The 17100-nt window shown below is 34.0% G+C and overlaps 1 long non-coding RNA gene across 2 annotated transcripts in view; it reads right to left on the bottom strand.

The window, feature by feature from the left end:
- Positions 1–223: 223 nt before the first annotated feature.
- The window catches only part of LOC141488280 (uncharacterized), a 49726-nt gene continuing 32849 nt past the window's right edge, over positions 224–17100 (bottom strand). For both annotated transcript variants that reach the window (XR_012468628.1, XR_012468625.1), the window contains exon 4: positions 224–399. This is a non-coding gene — a long non-coding RNA (uncharacterized LOC141488280). The remainder of the gene's footprint in view (positions 400–17100) is intronic.

The following is a 17100-nucleotide window of genomic DNA, read 5'->3' as shown; positions in this document are numbered from 1 at the left end:
TAGGAAGGAATTTAAGCTCAGAGAAATCAAATGATATTCATTAAACTTTCATTCAAACTCAAATATTCTGACTCTATATCCAATATGCTTCTTACTACATGAGGCTAACTCTGAATTTCCACAAAGCTCTAGCAAAAACCTTGGTCCTTTTTTTGCCTGGTAAAATATACAAAATGTATTCAATTTCTATGCTATGTTCATGTTCATCTTTTATTTCCTAGAATTTGACTTATCACAACTATAAGTATGTCCTTTGAGATCATCCCAATTAAATTAATGACTTAGGTCTCCATTACACAATCTTTGACATTCCCAATAACCTTTCCTTTCAAAAGGTTTCAGCTGGTCTTTTCTTCTCAGAGAAGTTGCAGCATTCATCTTCCAGTTTTCTTCTCTTTTCTTCTTATAGAGAGAGAGAATGACAAAGGGAAAGGAGTGTTGGACTTGGAATTGAGAGTCTTAGGTTCAAATGCCACCTCTAGAACACTAATTCTGAGACTTCTGTTAAGTCTCTTAACACCTCTAATCTTTAATCTCCTAATTAATGGGGACATTAGTAATATCTAGTACTAGTAATACCTATCTTACAGGGTTACTGTAAGGAGCCACTAACAATAAATGTAAAATACTTTGAAAACTTTACTACATATCATTGGCTAGCATCATTATTATTATTATTATTATTATTATTATTATTATTTATTTTCTTTATAGAAATCTGATAAAAGACAAAATAGATGAGCTATTTCTTTTCATATTTTTTTATTCTTAATCCCGACTCTCCTTTTTCTCTCATTTTCTTTTTTTTTTTTTTGCAAGGCAATGGGGTTAAGTGTCTTGCCCAAGGCCACACAGCTAGGTAATTTTTAAGTGTCTGAGACCGGATTTGAACCCAGGTACTCCTGACTCCAAGGCTGGTGCTTTATCCACTAGGCCACCTAGCCACCCCTCATTTTCTAAATTATATTCTGTTTCTACTTTTTTTTGCTGTCTTCTTTCCCTTTCAAAGGTTCCATTTCCAAGTAGTTACTGATATTAATCATATCATTATTGGTTAGGAGGGATGAGGAGGGGAAGGCCTTGACATAACTGTATTCCTAATTGTGTTTCTTCCTCTACCTGGTGTTGTTTGTGGTCTCTCTATCTATCTATCTCCCTATCTCCCTGACTCTGTCTTTCTCTTTGTCTCTATCTCTCTGTCTCTGTCTGTCTGTCTGTCTCATTCCAAATGACTAGTGTTCACACCACATTTTCACAATCTTCTTTCTTCTTATTTTCTTTATTCTTTAGAAAGTTTAAATTGTTCATTTTCACAATAACCTCAGGAAAGGCAGCTAAAACAGATATTATTATTATTATTCCCTTTATATGGACAAGAAATTAAGATTCTAGGATGCTTGATTTCTGTCTCTTTCTCTGATGAAAGTAGAGCAACCAATTTCTTGAATGGCCTTAATGACAACTGTATCCATAAAAAAAGAGGAATCACTGAGGGGAAATTTTATTCTGGGTCTAATTTTTATTGATAAATATGGGAAAGTTGGAGGAAGTGATCATTCCCATTAAAATATGTTATGGAGAAGGTGTTTATAGTTTTCAGTGCACCATAGATTTGGGGCAGACAGATCAAAGGATCATAAAACTATAGAATCATAGATTTAAAGGTAGAAGTCATTAATAGAAATCTAATTGAAACTTCAAATTTTACAGATTATGAAACTGAGTCAGAGAGGTTGAAGGACATACAAGATCACAAAGTTAGTAGAAGAGAGAACCAGGATTCAAATCTTAGTCTTAGATTTCAAAGAGCTCAGAAAAAATAAAATATGCAGGGATATATGGATTAAAATTCTAAAGAGGAGGTGAGTCAGAGAGAGGCAAGAAGTTCTCAATGATGAAATTCCAAAGACACAATAAGAAACATTTTTATTGAGTTGGAAAAGGAGAAGTTGTCTAAAGTGGGTGGTATGGATACTGAAGGAGTTAACTCATTGACAGGATTTAAAAATGTTTCTACAGATAATGTCAGGAATGCTAAAGGTCAAAATAAGATGAGACTGACAAAGAAACTAAAATAAACAAACAAATAATTAAGCAAATAATTAATAATAATAATAAATAATAAACAAATAATATTGATATTCTGGGAAAGGCAATTGTCAAAGAAAGATAGGGACAATGTTTAGAGTAGGTGAGACAATAACATTGATTGAGAGTGAGAGAATCCAATGCTACTCAATTGTTACTTTGCTTCTCTTTTCTTTTCCAATGGGAATAATTTTAGAACTAGAAAAGACAGAATAAAAATGTCAGATGAGATGATCCCAGAACAATCTGTCTGACAATGATATATTCACCAGGTAAGATGAACTACTGGAAGAATTGGCATATGGAATTGCTGAACCATTTATTGTAACTGATATTTGAGAGATTATTTGGAGAGAATTTTCAGAAATTTGACAGTATTAGGTTGCATCTAAGTTTAGCTTCAACTTGCATTTTTAAAAACCACAGAATTCAACAAATAAAAGTAAATTTTAAGAAACAAGAAGAAAAAGGTAGAATATTTATGAAGTGATGCCCAGAAAAAAAAAATAACAAGTTCAAACAACCAGTTCACTATTTTTTTGTCCATAGACTACCATGTTAGGGCTATGCTCTAAACTCTATGTGGCATTGGGGTATCTGCCACTATTTCTCAAAGTCTCCTCTTAGTACTGATCTAGCCAAAGTCCCTCTACCCCCAGTACTCTAATAAAGGGAATTTCTGATTTTGTTTTGCTTCCTTATCATAGATGGGGAAAGAACACATATTCATAGATCTAAGAGGGCTCCAATACTGCTATCCTTTATCCAAAGGTATCCTGAACATAAAAGAAGGAGCTTCAAAGAAGTGAAAGGTTGAGTTTGTTCACCCCCCCCAAACAATACTAAAACACAGATAAATAGATATCCTAAGGTGGAAAAAAAATTTAAAAAGGGAAAATGAAGGAAACTTCCAACTAGATCACTGAGTACTTGTTTCTAAGTCCAGATTCTTTCCAATGACTTGAAATTTAATACATAAAATTATAAAACAAATAATACATAAACTTATAAAACAATTAAAATAACAGAAGAAAGGATATAGAAAAGAATTCATCTAAAAGAAGAAAAGTTCAAGATAATCAACACAGAGTCCAATAAAGTAGGAAAAATGAACAATTAAAAGAATCACTAAATAAAATTAAGGCATATAACAGAGTCAAAACATATAATTCCCAGACCTCTCTCATGATCATGAAAGGATAAAAGTCAATTCTACAAAATATCCAAAAATTATAATAGAAAACAATAATAACTTCTAGAATGATTCAGAAAAGTCATTGAAGAAAGGATGGAAATCAGAGTTCACAAAAAGAAAATGAAAATGTCAAGAAAGCAGAAAAATTAGAAAAAAAATATGTGATATCCCTTCCAAATAGAAAATAATCTGAAAAATAAACTGGTAGGTTTAAAATTGCAAAAAGTAGAAGTGGAAGGAAACTTGGCAGGAAAAAATTCAAAAGATAACAACATAAGAAGAAATCATATATTCTCTCCTAGCCAACTCAACTGACCTTTAAAAAAGAAGGACCAAAAATAATCTTATTACAATTAACATAGAAAACATAATACAAAAAGATGTCTAAATATAATACTTACAGAAAATATGCAATATTGGGCTACATTGAGAAGCATCTTTTCTAGGAAGAACGACATAGTAGTCATGTTGCCTATGGTTTGATTTAACTATTTCTGAGATGCTCTTGTCAATTCTAGGTGTCATAGCTTAAAAAGCAATTGATAATCTAGAACATCTGAAAGAGAACAACTGTCAAAAGGGATGGAGTTTATCACAGCAACAGCAGCAAATCTAATGCATCACAAAGACTGACAAAGGGAAGAGAAATAAACAATCTAAATAAGAATTGCAGTAAGTAAATATTTGAAAAGAAAAGTCACTCAAAACATTTTTAACAAGCACTTATAAGGTATCTACTGTGTCAGACATTGTGTTGTGTTTTTACAAATATTTTATCCTCAAAGTAGCTAGGATATATGTGCTTCTATTATCTCTAGTTTACATAAGAAGAAATTGAGAATCATGGTGAAGTAACTAATCCAGAGATCATAAAGCTAGATCAGATTTGAACTTATCTTCATAACTTAAAGTTCAGTACTTTCAATACCCCTGATATGCCCACATCAAAGAAGACATTTTGTTCTATGAATCAAACAGAATTGTAGTAGTTTAAAAGACAGATGAGATAAACAAATTTAAGGACATTTCCATTCCAAATGTTCAAGTGGAGTATTTGTGCTAAATCTATGGTAGAGTCTTCTGAACTTGTATCAGTTTGATTGGCCACAGTAGCATGACTAAGATAGTGAGGTCATTTTTGTACTCTTCAAGAATTAGAAGCAATGAAAGTAAGACAATAAATTATACGAGACATCAAAAAATTTTAATAAAAAACCAGAACCCTCCACAATTCTAATTAATAGAATACTTTTATATGAGAGCATAGAAAAGAAAACCAACAAATATTAATAAATGGCCATTAGTAGTAGTAAAAAAAAGAAATGATAGAGATAAGAGTTGCTAGGTCCCAATTGTTCCCTGACTGCAAGGCAATGTTTTTACTTCACCTTAATTGATTCTTTACCCTACTTTCCACAGAAGTGAAACTGTTTTTCTGTCTTTAAAACTCTCATATCTCCTATCCCCTTCATCTCATGTCTTTCCAAGAAAATACAAGTCATCTACCATGTTTTATTTTTTTCCTCTTTTCTCTATATGTCAAAACTGTTTCTCATCATCCTCCATTTTCTCTTCCCTTACTATAGACTCTGATGAGCAGGATGTGCTTAGCCTTACCCAAGTTCAAGACTCTATTCACATGTATTCTTTATATTCACTATTTATATTCACTATTCACTATTCACTACTGTCTTCTCCCCTTTGTTGTTCCCACAAACAATATCCTTCTCTAATCTTCAATATCTCATTTACTGATTTCTTATCTGATGCCTACAAATACAAATAAATCATCCACATCCTTAAAAGAACTGCAATCCCTTTGAGCTACTATCATATCCTTCTTCTTCCACTGACAGTCAAACTCCTATTACAAAACTATCTATGATCATTACTTCCGCCTAACTTCTTGTTCACTTGTCAATCCTTCACATTCTGACTTCTGACTATCTCTCAATTTAAATTGTTCTCTACAAATATACCAATGATCTCTTCAATATAGAATATGAAGTTTTTTTAACCCCTCATCTTTCTTTTTATTTTTTTGCAGCATTTGCAACTGGTGACCACAAGAGAGGATACTCTCTTTTGTCCTTTTAAATTTTATTTTTAATTTATGGAATAAAACAGGTGTTTTTATGCATAGTACAATTAAAAAAAGACAATTGTACATGAAACAGCAAATCTGCTATGCACAACTTGATATCCCTTTCCAATATTCAAAAAAATATCATGTACTTTTTTCTTTCCTCCCCCTTCTCTAGAGATAACAATCATTAGTCATAAATATGAATATAAGTAAGAAAAATTATTCTGTACATACTACTATTTATCAGTTCTTTCTCTAGATGTAGAGAGTATCTTTATAAGACCTTTGTACCTATTTTGGAAATTTATAATAGACAAAATAATTTACTCAAACTTGTTCTTGAAACAATATTATTATTATTATTATTATTATTATTATTATATACAATGTTCTCTTGCCTCTGCTCATTAGTACTTTAAATATTTTAGAACATATAAGTTCTTTTCCTTTTTCCCTAATCATCTTTTGAAATAGACCCAATAGTAGTATTTCTGGGTTAAAAGGTATAGAAAGTTTAATAACTCTTAGGGTGTAATTCCAGATTGCTCTCCAAAATGGTTGGATAAGTTCACAATTCCACAAATAATGAATTGGTATTCCAGTTTTTCCACATTCTCTCCAGCACTTGTTACTTTGCCCTTGGTTCATTTTATCTAATCCAGTAGGTATAAAATGATGTCTCAAAGTTGTTTTAATCTGTATTTCTCTAATCAATAATGACTTAGAGCACTTTAAATAACTATAAATTGTTATGATTTTTATTGGAAAATTGCCTATTCATATCCTTTGGCCATTTATCAGTTGGGAAATAATTCATTCTTATAGTTGACAAAGTTCTGATTACTATTTGTGAATTCCCTCCCATTTTATTTTTACTCACTGCTTTATTCTCTTATCCTTTTGTGCCATAGCTTTCTCATTTTTCCCCCTACCTGATGGACTGATTCTTTCCTTTGTTTCCTTTGCTTTTCATTCATATCAAATCCCTAAACTGTAGAATACTCCAAGTCTCTGTTCAGGGCACTCTTCTCCACTAAAATCTACACTTACTCATTTGATGATTTCGTTAGATCCCATGGATTCATTTCATTTCTATGCTGATGTCTCATAGATGTATACAAGAGCCCCAGTCTCTTTCCTGAGTTCTCATACCTCATTATCAATTGTCCATTGGATATTTTAAAATAAATGACCAATATACATCTCAAATTAAACATTTCTCCCCGCAAAACTATTTTTTTTAGTTTTTTTGCAAGGCAAATGGGGTTAAGTGGCTTGCCCAAGGCCACACAGCTAGGTAATTATTAAGTGTCTGAGACCGGATTTGATCTCCCCCCAAAATTATTGCCTTTTCTCATAGCCCTCTCCCCTTTGTAACTTCCTTATTGCTATCTAGAGTATCAGCATCCTTCCAGTTTCCCACCTCAAATATTATCCTTGACTTATCTCTTCAACCTATATAACCAGTCCATTGTCAAATCTTGCCATTTTAATAATGATAATAGATTTATATACTGATCTAAATTTTGTGAAGCACTTTGCAAATATTATCTCATATTACCACAATAGTCCTATAATTGTTTTTTATTTTCTCAATTTCACAAATAAGGAAACTGATAGAAACAGAGGTTAAATGACTTCCCCAAAATCTAATAGCTATAGTGCATCTGAGGTTGCCTCTGAATTCAGGTCAGGAAGCCTTTCCTAACTCCTTTTAATTTCAGTGCTTTATCTCTTTTAATTATTTCCTATTTATCCTATATGTAGTTTGCTTTGTTTATATTTATTTGGATATACCCCCATTAGATTGTAAACTTCATGAGAGCAGAGACTGCCTTTTGACTTTTTTGTATGCACAGTGCTTAACACAGTATCTGGAACATAACTAAATGTTGAGTAAACAGATGAATAAATGAATGTATGATCGGGTTCAGTGCTCCAACTTCTGTTACCTAGCTGTCTTCATTACTTCTCTCATACCCCTTTTCTTTTCTCTATTCACATGTCACCATCTTAGTTCATACCTTTATAACCTCTCACATGGACTACTGCAAATAGTTTTTTAGTTGATTACCCTGCCTCCAATCTGTTTTTTTCTCTAATCCTTCACAGAGATGCCAAAGTGATTTTTTTTAAGTGTAGATCTGACATTTTCTGCAACTTGATAAATTCCAGTAGCCCTCTTTAGCTCTTTATTGTTGTTCATTCATTTCAGTTGTGTCTGACTCTCTGTGACCCCATTTGAAATTTTCTTGGCAAGGATGCTAAAATTGTTTGCCATTTCCTTCTCCAGCTCATTTTACTGATGAAGAAACTGAGATAAATATGATTAACTGACTTTCCCAGTATCACACAGCTAGTAAGTGTTTGAAGTCAAATTTGATCTCACAAAGCTGCATCTTCCTAATTCCAGACCCTGCACCCTCTCTTTGTATTACTTAGCTAATCCCAATTGACTTTAGGATAAAATATTAATTCTATTAGCCATTTAAACCTGGACCCAATGTGCCTTTCCTAGTCTCATCACATTAACTGTTTCCCTTCCTGTACTGGATAATCTCTCAAATAGACTCATGATCAGATTATACTTGTCTTCACCTTCATCTCTTAGAATTCCTTATTTTCTTCAAGAATCATGTCAAGTACAGTCTTCTATATAAAGGATTTCCTGATTCTCCCTTACCTACTTACCATCCCTCTCCAACCTACTGTGTATTTCTTTTCCACATATTATAGATAGATAGATAGATAGTTACACAGATACATAGATAGAGATATGTAATTATATGTAGTCCAGGCCCTAGAGTTTTATATCCCAATTCCAACATGCACTGACCAGTTGAATCCCAGAGGGCTCAGTTATTCCTCCCTTCCGGGTTCCAGGGCTAACTCTGAGAGGCTGGGAAATTTTCTCTAATATGGATGTTTTTAATATAGTGTTTTTAATGCCAATATAATTGAAAGATCTTTACAATATGGGCAGCTAGGTGGTGCAGTGAATAGATCACTGGCCCTGAAGTCAGGAGGACCTGAGTTCAAATTCAGCCTCAACCACTCAATAATTGCCTAGCTGTGTGACCTTGGGCAAGTTACTTAATCCTATTACTTTACCAAAAAAATATACAACAAAAAAGATCTCTTCAATATCAAATAATCAATTAATTTCAATTTGTTTTAGCAACATTATAAATATTGAGAATGTATAGCAAGGACCAAAGTCCAAAATATCCCCCAAACCTAGATGTACACTCTCCTATAAATCTATGTATTCAGTATCTGGGGAAAGCAGACTCAGTAGCTGCAAAACATTCCCTGTCCTTTTTTAAGAGCTAGGGATTATGACATGATGAATCCTTTTCTCCTTTTAAGGAGTTAGCACCAAGTTCACTTCTGTTTGAGGCATAAATGATGGATAAATCAGCTCTTTGTTTGCAGGACAAGATATCCAAGCTGCAGGGCTGATTTACTACCAAGGGTAGGTTAAGTAGGTTGCTCCTTCTTCTACTAGCTCTGATTGCTTAGGGGTCTTTTAATAGCTTGTCTGACCTTTCTAAACCCACAAGGTCATGAGCTGGTTCATTCCTTCTCTGATACTATTCAGCTATGATCAGGAAAAAATACAGAAACAAAAATAACAGAGGCACCATGAGTTCACTGCCACTTAGTGACCAGGTGGGGAGATACAGCAGTCAACTGCAGGCCTTTTGCTTAATCACTTTACTCCCACTTAATAGCCAATCAGTATGGAGCAAGCAGACAAGAAAATGCCAATGAGTTTTTGGATGTACTTTGACACATTGCACATTTCCAGAAGCAGCAGGGGATAGGAGCTCTAGGAAGTGGGTCCTTATTGACCAGAGTCCCCTTCACACTTACATATGAATATCACATGTCCCCTTCCAAGAAGCTCTTCAAAGACAGGGGCAGTTTCTTTTCTGTCTTTGTTATTCCCAGGAATGAATATATAGTTGTTGATTGATTGATTGGTACTTGAATTCATCTGGCATGTTCTTTTCTTCTAGATAAATATCCCATTTCCTCATGAAATCCTCACATATGATGGCCGGTAGGCATCTTGTCATCTTGATTTTCTCTCTACAGATGCAGTCTAATTTGTTCTGAATGATACATACCTAGCCAAAGACACAACTAAGTCCAAGAACCAGTTTTGTCCCAAAGGTTCCAAATTAAGTGAACTCGGATGGCACTTGTACTCCAGATGTCAGAAACAATTAAGTTTAGCAATAAACTAGATAAGTTAATTTTCCCCTGCTGCTTCAACCCAGGTAAGTTCCTCTCAACCCTACCTTGGTTTCCCCTTGGCTATTCTTACTACTACTGGTCCTTCAGTATCAAAGAGAATCACACCAATCAGTCAATGATTGGAGTTGTGAGCTGCACGATTACATTTATTATAGTGAGGTGTGGAGGTGATCTGGCTGCCTCAGATGTCATTGAAACATCATGGCAACATCATCAATGTGTCATCTTGTAGTAGAATGTGACAACTCAATTAATCCTAACCTGTCTCTCAATGGGCAATATGATCTTTCCTCTCAGACCATCTACCTTTGAGTTACACATCAGTATGGCACAATTGGCAACAGCTCTAACACCAAGACAATGTCAGTTTGCCATCTTTGGGTCTATGCTGCTCTCCTCTATTAGTACATTCTCCAAAGTTTGAGCTCACCAGATGGGGTCACAGCCACCATGCTGGGGCCACAGGAGGCTTCCTGCAGGAGAGGACAGGGAGGGGGAGCCACACAGAGGGGGAGTGGTGGCACCTTGTCCAGCTGCAGCCCAGTCACACTTTGTGCCCCAGTCCAACCAACCCAGTCCTTAGAGCCAATCTTTATACCAAAGCTATGGATCTGGCTTGTCAACTTCCCTTGGTTATAAGCTCCCCAAAAGTATCCTCATGTTATTTAGGAAGAACACCAGAAGAATTATGTCCTGAGTTCTAAGGAACTTTACTGCATTCTCTCCATTCCTAGTTCAATTATTTTATTTTATTGCCATGGACACTTCATAGTGTTCACCCTTTAGTGCAAGAATTGTAAACTATTATGACTTTCTGCTGGACACCCATATTTTAGGGAATATAAGATATGTCTTTCTCTTCAAGTGTAATTCTCTGTGATTTCAAATAATCTTTCCAACTTGAATCAGCTGTTTATAAAAATTCTTTCCTCAAAGAGCCATTCTTCAGGGAAAACATTTGCCTTTATTAGTAGAAAGAAAAGTCTGGTGGTATGAAACAAACCTGTTTAGAACTTGTAAATATGCATCTGTATATTTAACAAATACTATGAAGGCAAAAAATATTCTTGTCCCCTGTAGGAATGTAAATAGTAGACACAAAATTTGAATCAATAGAGCATTCTGCTGGCTAAAGATTTCACAGCCAACACAGAACTGGGAATTAAACTTTTGACATATTTGCATAGAGAAATATCCTGAAATGTGGCTATATTTTTCTAAAGTATAATTTGCATTTTATAAGAGATTGAACCCTACCTCAAGAACCCTCACAGGTAGGGAAAGTATTACTATACTTGGGGTTTGAGAACAGAAAGGTATCTTGAACTTTATAGTTCAAAGGGACAAGCATTTCCTTCTTAGTTATGAAAGCAATGTTGGATTATCACAGTCTTTTAAATGGAAATAAGAATTGCATTGTTGATAGAAGCAAATTGAAAGAAAAAAAGTGGGAACCTCAGAAATGAGGGTCAGCCTTTTCATTCCTATCTGGAACTTAAAACAAGGATCTAACAAATCCACAGAACAAAAGCAATAGGCAAATGGGACCTTAGAAGTCATTCTAGTCCAAGCTGTCAAGGCTGAAATGAGATATGGTGATATTGACTATACCTTAACTTTTGAGTATTTTAATTAGATATAACAAAGGACTTTCCAGCTATAAGAATTCAAATGTATGGCATAAGGCAGAAGTTTTGAACTAGTGTACGTTAGACTCGAGTCAGTGGAGGGAACTAAAATGTTGTGTGCTGGGATTTTAGACCTGATTTTAGTTCTGACTCTTAACTAATTTGATGTGGTTGGCCTTGTACAAAACACTTCAATTTCCTGGGTCTCAGGATCCTCTTCTATAGCAATGAGCAGCCCACATTTTTAGACTTTCTTTTATCTTTATAATTATAAAATTATTGTTCAGTCCAATGCTTGAGTAGGAATTCTGGTCTGATCTCATATAAACCCATGGATAATAAATGCAAGACAATCTGAGAGATCTACATAAATCTACTTTAGAGACACCCAACTATTAGCCAAATAGGACCATCATTTCTTGTGAATCTATAAGAAAATGATAAGCAGTTAAGTGTTTCAGTACAATTTGGGTAACATCTTACTTTTATAAATGGGCACTGATGAAATGATCACTCTTCTATCTGCTCTAGCTTTATCATTCTATGCTCTTAACCATTGTCCCACACTCTGATCACCTCATCAGTACATTTTATGACATGTTATTCCATGAAATTCAGAGAATTAGAAAAAGCATTATCTGGATTTTCATAAAACTCTTTGAGAGAGAGAGAGAGAGAGAGAGAGAGAGGAGTATTTATTGCAGATGGAAAACTTCACAATAAAGTGGATAAATGTTAATATTTATGATTTATTTTTGACTTTTCATGAAATTTAATTTCTATACTCAAAAAACTCTGAAACAAAATGCACTTTGCAGTTTGTGAACTTTTAGAACAGCCAGAATGTGTGATTTTTTTTTTCTGGTCAAGAGAGTTTTTGTGGTTTAAGGGCTTTTTTAATCATTCATTTGATATAATAGAGTATGTTAATTTAACAATATAACATCAAAGATTCAGTTTAAATTACTATAAAGTTTGTTGGGGTTGGAAAAGTACAGCAAGATCTACTGAGACTGATCTGTGAAATACAAGTAAGTTTTATTGAGTGATACTAGTACTAGCACATAACCCTAAAAGTCAAAGTCTCATGTTTGCAATATTTTTAGTTCCACTTTTTATATTGGTGACAATTAGAGGGAAGGGTAGGTACTCACTGACAAGAGATTAACTAAATAAATTATTATATTTAAATACAATGGAAATTATTATACTAGAAGAAAAACATATGAAAGATTAAAAGTAACTGTGGAAAATTTTATAAATTGATGCAGTATAAAGGAAGCATTAGCATAAAAGGTATTCACTTCATTTGACAGGAACAAGACAGAGAAGTTCAGAGAGATAATGGATCTAGCCTTAGATGTGAGTTGAAAGCCAGTGGTCATCCCCTGCTCCCTGCTTCCTAGGCTACTGTTTTTGTATCCAGTTCTTCATATGTTCCTACACTTCTCAGTATGAAGCACTGAAGCCACAAGTGGTGACAGAAGGGCGGTAGGCTAGATAGAGTGGGCCACAGAAGCTATTTTGGAGTTCCAATTTTAAGTTGCCTCTTTTGCGTCAGCTCTTTTCCTGCACAAAGGGAGACCTATCACAAGGATACAGTCTGGTCTAAGTACTGATCACACAAAGACAAATTTGGAAACTCTTTGTACAGCAGATTCTGAATCTTGTTGAAAATAAGAATCATTTGCATTGGCATAACATTAATTACAAAAGATTTACTGCCTCCCAATGGAAAGGTAGCATTTTATTGTGCAGAGGGAAAATAATTACTTAACTGGTTCAGAGGACCTGAGTTCAAATTTGCCACTTATAACCTATTAAGTATTCTCTGGGAGCCACAGGTTTCTCATTTGCACAAAGAGGGTTTTGGGTCCCCCAAAGAAGTCTAAGGAAGTAGATCCTTTATACTTATAATTTAAAACCTTAGAGTATAAGTATAAAGGATCTACTTAGGCATTAAAGAGAAGTATTAATAAGCTAAGCTCTGATCTCAGGAGTGGGGTGGTTGCTATGAGGCATTCTCAACTAATCAGATTAGAACCTCTGTTGTCTGAATAACACAAAATCTACATCATCTCCAGGATAGCAAAGATCTCATGGAATAGGCTTATGTTTATTGTTCAGTTATTTCAGTTGTGTCCAATTTCATGACCCCATTTGGGATTTTCTTGGCAAAGATACTGTAATGATTTGCCATTTCCTTTTCCAGCTCATTTTACAAATGAAGAAGGTAAGGTAAATAGGATCAAATGACTATCCCAGGGGCTTTCACAGCTAAGGTCAGATTTGAGTTCATGAAGATGAATCTTCTTGACTTCATCTCCAATGTTCTGTCCCTGTACCACTCAGCTGGTAAAGCTAAGAATTGACAATCATTGTCTTGAAGTTGTTGTCAACTTATTTTCTTAAATCTGATAAATTACTTTTTGAGTTCCCTTCCATATCTGTTTGCTGATAACTGGTTGATTATAACTTCCAGAAAAACCTGCTTTTTGTAGCTTAGTCTCTAGAAGTGTAAATTACTGACAAAGGTTTAGGTTTTTATTCCTTCCAGGATGATTTGTGTCTTAAGATATGTTAAAGTTTGAAACAAACAACTTGAAAAAAGATTTTAAAAAAACTTCTTTAGTCTTAACATTCCAAAATTACATCTAAAGAACTGAGGGAAATGAAGCCCCCAAAGGAAAGGCCTGATAAGATAGCAATTTGTTTGAAAAAGAGCTGGCAGCTTTAGTGGACTACAAGTCCAACATGACTCATCAGTGTGAAATGACAGCCAAAAAAACCTATTAGATTCTATAGTATTAAAACAAACTCAGACTATAGGTGGTAAAACTTTAAGGAACCAAGAAATAATAGACCCTTAATGCTGTTCCCTGATATAATCTACCAGTCAAATCATGTCAGGTTCTAGACATCACAATTGAACAAGGACAGATCCAGAAGAGGTTATTCAGAAGAGAAATAAATCCTTGGATTATGTAAATTGCTTGAAAGAACTAGTGACCTTTGACCTAAAGAAGAGAAGACACAAAAGAGACATCTGCCTACAATTATGTGAAGGGCTACTGTGTGGATAGGAATTAAACTTAATCTGTTAGGACAGAACCAAGAGCAATAGGTAAAAGTGAGAAAAGAATAAAACTTCAAATTGGTGAAAGGAAAGATTGCTAAAAATTTGAATTCCAGAAATAAATGGTTTGTCTCAGGAAATGGTTTCACCTCAACAAAGAAGAGGTTCAGCATATTGTAGTAAGATTACCGTAGTGGTTTCTACTTGACAGTCATTGAGGACTATTTAAAATATAGAATTCTGTATTTCTTTAATTCTACTGCAGAAGTATTTTTAATATATTTTTTTTTATTTTCATCCATTTGTACATGCATATTTCCAAGGTACAAAATTTCCCTCCACCTTCCCTTCCCATTCCCTCCCTCAGCAGGGAACAGTCAGGTTAGCATTTTACATACATATTTTGATAAACACATTTGCAAATTAGTGTAATTTTTAGCATGAGGAAATAGGATTAAGGGAAAGAGATACTTTTTATAAATTGTTCATCAGATTCTGTAGGAGTGGTTTTTTTCCCCTGTGTGCTTTGTTTTGTTTTTCTTCCTCTGGTTGGGGATAATATAGTCCATATCCAATAGTCAAATATAGTTGTCCTAGCTGTCTGGACTGTCAAGAGGAGTTGCTTCCATCAAGGCTGTTCATCTCTTAATGTTATTCTCCCTTCGCTCAGCATCAGATCCCATAGGTCATTCCATGCTTCTCTAGAATTCAACCATTTATTCTTATAGAACAATAATATTCCATAGTATTCACGTACCATAACTTGTTTAGCCATTCTCCAATTGATAGGTATTCCCTCAATTTCTAGTTCTTTGCCACTACAAAAAGAGCTGCTGTGAATATTTTGGATCATGTAGTACCTTCCCATTTTTTACTATTTCTTCTAGATATAGAAGACCTAGAATTGGAATTGCTGGGTCAAAGGGTATGACCAGTTTTATTGCTCTTTGGGCATGGTTCCATTGCTCTCCAGAAAGGTTGGATCCATTCACAATTCAACCAGTCATACATCAATGTCCCAATCCTTCTGCAACCTCTCCAACATTGATCATCTTCCCTTTTTTCCCATCTGGGCTAATCTAATAGGTGTGAGATGATACCTCATTGCTGTTTTAATTGGCATTTCTCTAATCAATAGTGATTTGGAGCATTTTTTCCTGTGATTATATATGGTTTTTAATTTCTTCATTTGAAAACTGTCAGTTCATATCCCTTGACCATTTATCAATTGGGGAATGATTTGAGATCCTATAAATTTGATGCAATTCTCTATATACTTTAGAAATGAGATCTTTATCAGAACTCCTAGTTGTGAAGATTGTTTCCCAGTTTTTTGCTTTACTTCTAATGTTGGCAGCATTGATTTTATTAGTACAAAAACTTTTTAATTTAATATAGTCAAAATCACTCATTTTGCAGTTTATAATGTTCTCTAATTCTTGTTTGGTCATAAATTTATCCTTTTTCTGTAGATAAGTTAAATGAGTATTTTTGGTCTATTAATTTAATCTATGGTAGAGCTCTTTATGTCTAAATCCAGTACCCATTTTGACTTTATTTTGGTATAGCGTATGAGATATGGATCTATGCCTAGTTTTTTCCATACTGTTTTCCAGTTTTCCCCACAGTTTTTTTTCAGTTAGTGAGTTCTTATCCCAGAGGCTGATGTCTTTGGAGTTATCAAATAGAAGATTGCTGCAGTCATTTACTGCAGTTTCTTTTGAACCTATCCTAATCCACTGATCTATTACTCTATTTCTTAACCAGTACCAGGCAGTTTTGATGACTGCTGCTTTATAGTATAGCTTTATATCTAGTAGAGCTAGGCCACTTTCCTTTACATTTTTTTCATCAGTTCCCTTGCTATTTTTGCCTTTTTTGTTGCTCCAGACGAATTTTATTACTATTTTTTCTAGCTCAGTAAAGTAGTTATTTGGTAGTTTGGTTGGTATGACACTGAATAAGTAATTTAATTTGGATAAAATTGTCATTTTTATTATATTAGCTCAACATAACCATGAGTATTTGACATTTTCCCAATTATTTAGATCTGACTTTATTTGGGTGAGGAGAGCTTTATCATTGTGTTCACACAGTTTCTGGGTTTGTCTTGGGAAGTATATTCCCAAGTATTTAATGTTGTCAACAGTTATTTTAAATGGAATTTCTCTTTCTATATCTTCTTCTTAGGTTTTGTTGTTCATATATAGAAATGCTGATGATTTATGTAGGTTTATTTTATATCCTGCTACTTTGCTGAATTTGTTAATTGTTTCAAGAGTTTTTAAGATGATTTTCTCAGGTTCTATAAGTATACCATCATATCATCTGCAAAGAGTGAAAGTTTTGCATCCTCATTGCCTATTCTTATTCCTTCAATTTCTTTTCCTTCTCTTATTGCTACTGCTAGCATTTCCAATACTATATTGAATAGTAATGATGATAATGGACATCCTTGTTGGAAATGCTCTATTTATTCCAGTTAAATATATTTGTTGATGGTTTTTAGATAGATCCTATTTATTATTTTAAGGAAAACCCCATTTATTCCTAAATGTTCTAGTGTTTTTAATAGGAATGGATGTTGTATTTTATCAAAGACTTTTTCAGAATAGACTTTTTCAGAATCTATTGAGATAATCATATGATTTCTGTTGGTTTTACTATTGATATAATTAATTATGTTGAGTGTTTTCCTAAAGTTGAACCATCCCTGCCTGCCTGGTATAAATCGAACCTGATCATGGTATATTATCCTGGTAAT

This window comes from Macrotis lagotis, chromosome 1 (assembly GCF_037893015.1).
Source record: "Macrotis lagotis isolate mMagLag1 chromosome 1, bilby.v1.9.chrom.fasta, whole genome shotgun sequence".
NCBI lineage: Eukaryota > Metazoa > Chordata > Mammalia > Peramelemorphia > Peramelidae > Macrotis > Macrotis lagotis.
The sequence above is the reverse complement of the archived record's forward strand: the minus strand, read 5'-3'. Positions and strand labels throughout refer to the sequence as shown.